This window comes from Schistocerca piceifrons, unplaced genomic scaffold, assembly GCF_021461385.2.
Source record: "Schistocerca piceifrons isolate TAMUIC-IGC-003096 unplaced genomic scaffold, iqSchPice1.1 HiC_scaffold_1297, whole genome shotgun sequence".
Taxonomy (NCBI): domain Eukaryota; kingdom Metazoa; phylum Arthropoda; class Insecta; order Orthoptera; family Acrididae; genus Schistocerca; species Schistocerca piceifrons.
Window position 1 is genome coordinate 72501 of NW_025727121.1, and position 6488 is coordinate 78988.

At 55.3% G+C, this 6488-nt stretch overlaps 2 non-coding genes across 2 annotated transcripts; both read left to right on the plus strand.

The window, feature by feature from the left end:
* The first annotated feature begins 3635 nt into the window (after positions 1–3635).
* LOC124731639 lies at positions 3636–5548 on the plus strand. The gene has a single exon (XR_007008390.1). It is a non-coding gene; the product is annotated as a small subunit ribosomal RNA (ribosomal RNA).
* Positions 5549–5900: 352 nt separating this feature from the next.
* LOC124731632 lies at positions 5901–6055 on the plus strand. Its single transcript, XR_007008383.1, has one exon. It is a non-coding gene; the product is annotated as a 5.8S ribosomal RNA (ribosomal RNA).
* The last annotated feature ends 433 nt before the right edge of the window (positions 6056–6488 follow it).

The window sequence follows — 6488 nt, forward strand, 5'->3', positions numbered from 1 at the left end:
TGCGCATCTGACAACACTACGTCCGCACCACAAAACATACCGCCATCTGTAGGTCTCCCGCAACATGACCTCCTGCAACGACGCTACCGCCATCTATGAGACGCCAAGCCGACTAAGACAGCGATGGCGCCACAGTGGCCGCCTTTCGACGCCACCCACAAAGGCTGCAGCCTCTGTCGACCATAGCACCCAATCTCCAGTGGCTCTGCCGCACGAAGCCGTGGACCGGCAATGACGCCACCCGCACCCGTTCGTGCACCACCCCAACCGCCAAACTCGCACCTCCAGCGGATGAACGGCGGACGTTTCCCGCACTCGTAAAGTGCAATCCACCCCTATAACTTGCGTTTCATGAAGAGTTATTTCCAATATGCGACATTCCCGCTGTCCGTATACATGAGCCGCGACCTGTACCACTTACGAGCGAGAGACGCGATCGCGTTGCTCACTGTACGGCGTCCGATACCGAGCCATCAGCATGTCGGTCCCCATGCGCGTTGCACTCGCACTCGCAGTCGCAAAAACGTGGGGCAAATATATTACGCGGAAGAGTTATAACAGACCGAGCCCCACTGCATGGGGGGAGTCTTTGTCACTAATGTACACAGATGGAACATTTTGGACTGGAACCAGATTACCCGTACACACGGCGCTGATTAGTAATCAATGCAGAGCCATCAAACTACAGCAAATATACACAACTGTCCGTATACATGCTGAAAGAGTCTGCCCAAAATGGGAACCACACGTCAGCCAGACACTCTGATCACGCACCACTCTCTGCTTCTAACAGGCGCACATACAATATGTAAGCACCAGCATGGAACAACATCCAGTGCATCTTCTCCGCCACATTACACAATCCACACTATCACAACCAGACCAGGAGGTCCGTGCGGAAAATACAATATCCCAGCCTTTCGACATCCACCATTGCGCAGACCAGGCACCAACACCCACACATGTCCTATACAACGGTGCACCCAACATCACAATAGTACCTCCTGTCACAGCGCACAAACAATGACATGAGTCAAAGACACAGGTCTCACACAAGCATAGAATTGGAGCGCCGCCTCTAATAAGCCAAAGGTGCATCCTGACGTGACAAATCTGATCATGTCACAAGCATTCACTTACTATAATCACTATCAACGAACCTGCCGCCCCCGCCCCCCCCCCCCCTACACCTTTCCGTACAACAACGTGTAACCTAACCTAACCTAACCTAACCTATGTTGTACCTTAACCTAACCTATGTTGTACCTTAACCTAACCTATGTTGTACCTTAACCTAACCTATGTTGTACCTTAACCTAACCTATGTTGTACCTTAACCTAACCTATGTTGTACCTTAACCTAACCTATGTTGTACCTTAACCTAACCTATGTTGTACCTTAACCTAACCCATGTTGTACCTTAACCTAACCCATGTTGTACCTTAACCTAACCCATGTTGTACCTTAACCTAACCCATGTTGTACCTTAACCTAACCCATGTTGTACCTTAACCTAACCCATGTTGTGCCTCAACCTAACCCATGTTGTGCCTCAACCTAACCCATGTTGTGCCTCAACCTAACCCATGTTGTGCCTTAACCTAACCCATGTTGTGCCTCAACCTAACCCATGTTGTGCCTTAACCTAACCCATGTTGTGCCTTAACCTAACCCATGTTGTGCCTTAACCTAACCCATGTTGTGCCTTAACCTAACCCATGTTGTGCCTTAACCTAACCCATGTTGTGCCTTAACCTAACCCATGTTGTGCCTTAACCTAACCCATGTTGTGCCTTAACCTAACCCATGTTGTCGCCTTAACGTAACCCACGTTGTCGCCTAAACCTGCTCTGTAATTGTTATACGACTCGTTCAATTACTGTAGTGTTGCCCACCCGCAACCCTCGCAATATAGTTCGCTACTCGCACTGCCCGCACCCCTGTGTATCGCTTCATGTTAAACACCTTGCAAGTCTTGCTCACTTTCCACATGCTCCTGCTGTACACTGTAATGTGGATGGCAGCAGGACGTACATGCCGCCCCTCCCCACGTCCCCACCTTGCCCCCTGCCTTCGCAAGCTGGTTGGTGAGAAGTTTGCATGTTCAATGCCCTTCGCATGCGACGTACTCAGGCTACGTTGTGGTGCGGCCTGTGTCAACTGTCCGCTGATGTCGTACGCGTGAACCACAATCTGTACTGCACATTCGTCCTTATGTACTGAATGATACATCGTGGCACATGTGTGACCGCACAACGACTGCGCCCAAAAACGGCGGACCATACAGTGCAAATATTGTGCACGCAGCTACGTGTCGTCTCCCTATGAGAGCTGGATTGCAGTGTGGTACGCCATAGAGACGTGTGGGAGGAACGGACGCCGTGGATGGCGATCAGCATGAGCTGTCTGTTGATGTATTCGGACCTAGTCGTCTCTCCTCACACACCGTGATGGCATGGTGCACCGCGTTCCATATCTGCGACATGCTACAGAGGCCGGTTGACAGTCGTTCGAGCAATGGACATCGCATACGTACGGGGGCCACCTTCCACGTATTGTCTAGGCGTGCACATTTTGTTGCGTGTATGTGGGCAGACGTAGTGTGGCGTGACACCTGACACAGGCATGCAATAATCGTTGAAGTTGCAAATGGCGATGGACGCCTGCGTTTTCTGGTGAAGTTACGCAAATGAACAAATGGTAACCTGTTGTGGTGCGGTTGTTCTCGCTAGGGGTGAATCGGTGATGGCGACGATAGGTTGAGGTACTAACCGGTTGTTCCAGCGATACCCACCATGCCGACGAAACTGAACGGCATCTGGGTGTGAAGCGATACGCGGCGGTGGCTGGGTGGGACCGTCCCCGGCCGGTGAGGGGGCGCCTCCCGGCGTGCTGGCCGCGCGGTGCGTGGGCGCACGCGCTACAGCCGGCTGGTGGGGGCGGCCAGTGGCAGGCGCGCCGGCCGACGGACGCGGCAGGCGTCGCAGCTGCGCGCCGGCGCACCCTGCGCGCGGCGCCGTGCGGCCAAAGTAGGTCCTCGCGGGCCCGGTGCGAAGCGCGGTGGACATCTTCAGTGTGCTGGTCCGATTGAGGACTGTGTGCGTTGAGGATGCGCCGCCGCCCGGCGCTCGGCGCCGCGACGCCGTCTGCTGCTCGGTCGCCCCAGCGGTTCTCGCTGGTGGTTTGTATCGCAGCTGTGCGGATGTGTTGGCGCGTGCGCTGTGCTGGGAGAGTTCGCTTCGGCACCCAAGTGGGGCTTTTGTCCTTCTGTGGCGCTGGCGTTGGAGCTGCCGGTCACCGTAGGTGGCGCGTGTTGTCTCCCGCCGGCAATGCCACGACAGCACGCTCCCGGGCCTCTGTCGGCAGCGGCAAGCTCAGTTGGGAGCACGGGTGGTCGCACCGAAAGCGTCTACTCGCCTAACTCCGGGCGATTGCGCCTCTCTCGAACCCGACCAAGTACTTGGGACGGCGCTGCGCGCCGCCGGGACCTGAGAGGGTTTCGAGGTGTATTGTGCAGGGGAGCTCAGCCTCCTCCTGTTTGCAGAATGATTGAGCGGACGCTTGCGTGTTCGCGCGGGCCCCCCGGGACACACTCCCCCGGGCGGCCGGCTGCTCAGCTCTAGTTGACGCAGCTCCCCTGGTTGATCCTGCCAGTAGTCATATGCTTGTCTCAAAGATTAAGCCATGCATGTCTCAGTACAAGCCGCATTAAGGTGAAACCGCGAATGGCTCATTAAATCAGTTATGGTTCCTTAGATCGTACCCCACGTTACTTGGATAACTGTGGTAATTCTAGAGCTAATACATGCAAACAGAGTCCCGACCAGAGATGGAAGGGACGCTTTTATTAGATCAAAACCAATCGGTCGGCTCGTCCGGTCCGTTTGCCTTGGTGACTCTGAATAACTTTGGGCTGATCGCACGGTCCCTCGTACCGGCGACGCATCTTTCAAATGTCTGCCTTATCAACTGTCGATGGTAGGTTCTGCGCCTACCATGGTTGTAACGGGTAACGGGGAATCAGGGTTCGATTCCGGAGAGGGAGCCTGAGAAACGGCTACCACATCCAAGGAAGGCAGCAGGCGCGCAAATTACCCACTCCCGGCACGGGGAGGTAGTGACGAAAAATAACGATACGGGACTCATCCGAGGCCCCGTAATCGGAATGAGTACACTTTAAATCCTTTAACGAGTATCTATTGGAGGGCAAGGTCTGGTGCCAGCAGCCGCGGTAATTCCAGCTCCAATAGCGTATATTAAAGTTGTTGCGGTTAAAAAGCTCGTAGTTGGATTTGTGTCCCACGCTGTTGGTTCACCGCCCGTCGGTGTTTAACTGGCATGTATCGTGGGACGTCCTGCCGGTGGGGCGAGCTGAAGGCGTGCGACCGCCTCGTGCGTGCTCGTGCGTCCCGAGGCGGACCCCGTTGAAATCCTACCAGGGTGCTCTTTATTGAGTGTCTCGGTGGGCCGGCACGTTTACTTTGAACAAATTAGAGTGCTTAAAGCAGGCAAGCCCGCCTGAATACTGTGTGCATGGAATAATGGAATAGGACCTCGGTTCTATTTTGTTGGTTTTCGGAACCCGAGGTAATGATTAATAGGGACAGGCGGGGGCATTCGTATTGCGACGTTAGAGGTGAAATTCTTGGATCGTCGCAAGACGAACAGAAGCGAAAGCATTTGCCAAGTATGTTTTCATTAATCAAGAACGAAAGTTAGAGGTTCGAAGGCGATCAGATACCGCCCTAGTTCTAACCATAAACGATGCCAGCCAGCGATCCGCCGCAGTTCCTCCGATGACTCGGCGGGCAGCCTCCGGGAAACCAAAGCTTTTGGGTTCCGGGGGAAGTATGGTTGCAAAGCTGAAACTTAAAGGAATTGACGGAAGGGCACCACCAGGAGTGGAGCCTGCGGCTTAATTTGACTCAACACGGGAAACCTCACCAGGCCCGGACACCGGAAGGATTGACAGATTGATAGCTCTTTCTTGATTCGGTGGGTGGTGGTGCATGGCCGTTCTTAGTTGGTGGAGCGATTTGTCTGGTTAATTTCCGATAACGAACGAGACTCTAGCCTGCTAACTAGTCGCGTGACATCCTTCGTGCTGTCAGCGATTACTTTTCTTCTTAGAGGGACAGGCGGCTTCTAGCCGCACGAGATTGAGCAATAACAGGTCTGTGATGCCCTTAGATGTTCTGGGCCGCACGCGCGCTACACTGAAGGAATCAGCGTGTCTTCCTAGGCCGAAAGGTCGGGGTAACCCGCTGAACCTCCTTCGTGCTAGGGATTGGGGCTTGCAATTGTTCCCCATGAACGAGGAATTCCCAGTAAGCGCGAGTCATAAGCTCGCGTTGATTACGTCCCTGCCCTTTGTACACACCGCCCGTCGCTACTACCGATTGAATGATTTAGTGAGGTCTTCGGACTGGTACGCGGCATTGACTCTGTCGTTGCCGATGCTACCGGAAAGATGACCAAACTTGATCATTTAGAGGAAGTAAAAGTCGTAACAAGGTTTCCGTAGGTGAACCTGCGGAAGGATCATTACCGACTAGACTGCATGTCTTTCGATGTGCGTGTCGTGTCGCGCAACACGCTACCTGTACGGCTCGCCGTAGCCGTGCGCCGCGTGCGGAACCACGCGTGCCTCTCAAAACTAGCGGCAATGTTGTGTGGTACGAGCGCTGAAGCGCTGGAGCGGCTGGCCTGCGGCACCTGGCGCCCTGGCGCCGGTTTTGAATGACTTTCGCCCGAGTGCCTGTCCGCTCCGGTGTGGAGCCGTACGACGCCCGTCGGCCGTGAGGCCGTTGGACACAGAACGCTGGAACAGGGGCCGCCACACGCCTCACTCCCGCCTATGCGACCGTCTCGAAAGAGACGGCGGAAACTGAGAAAAGATCACCCAGGACGGTGGATCACTCGGCTCGTGGGTCGATGAAGAACGCAGCAAATTGCGCGTCGACATGTGAACTGCAGGACACATGAACATCGACGTTTCGAACGCACATTGCGGTCCATGGATTCCGTTCCCGGGCCACGTCTGGCTGAGGGTCGGCTACGTATACTGAAGCGCGCGGCGTTTGCCCCCGCTTCGCAGACCTGGGAGTGTCGCGGCCGCCTGTGGGGCCGGGCCGCGTCTCCTCAAACGTGCGATGCGCGCCCGTCGCCTGGCGGTTCGCATACCGGTACTTTCTCGGTAGCGTGCACAGCCGGGCTGGCGGTGTGGCGTGCGACACCTCGTACAACGACCTCAGAGCAGGCGAGACTACCCGCTGAATTTAAGCATATTACTAAGCGGAGGAAAAGAAACTAACAAGGATTCCCCCAGTAGCGGCGAGCGAACAGGGAAGAGTCCAGCACCGAACCCCGCAGGCTGCCGCCTGTCGTGGCATGTGGTGTTTGGGAGGGGTCCACTACCCCGACGCCTCGCGCCGAGCCCAAGTCCAACTTGAATGAGGCCACGGCCCGTAGAGGGTGCCAGGCCCGT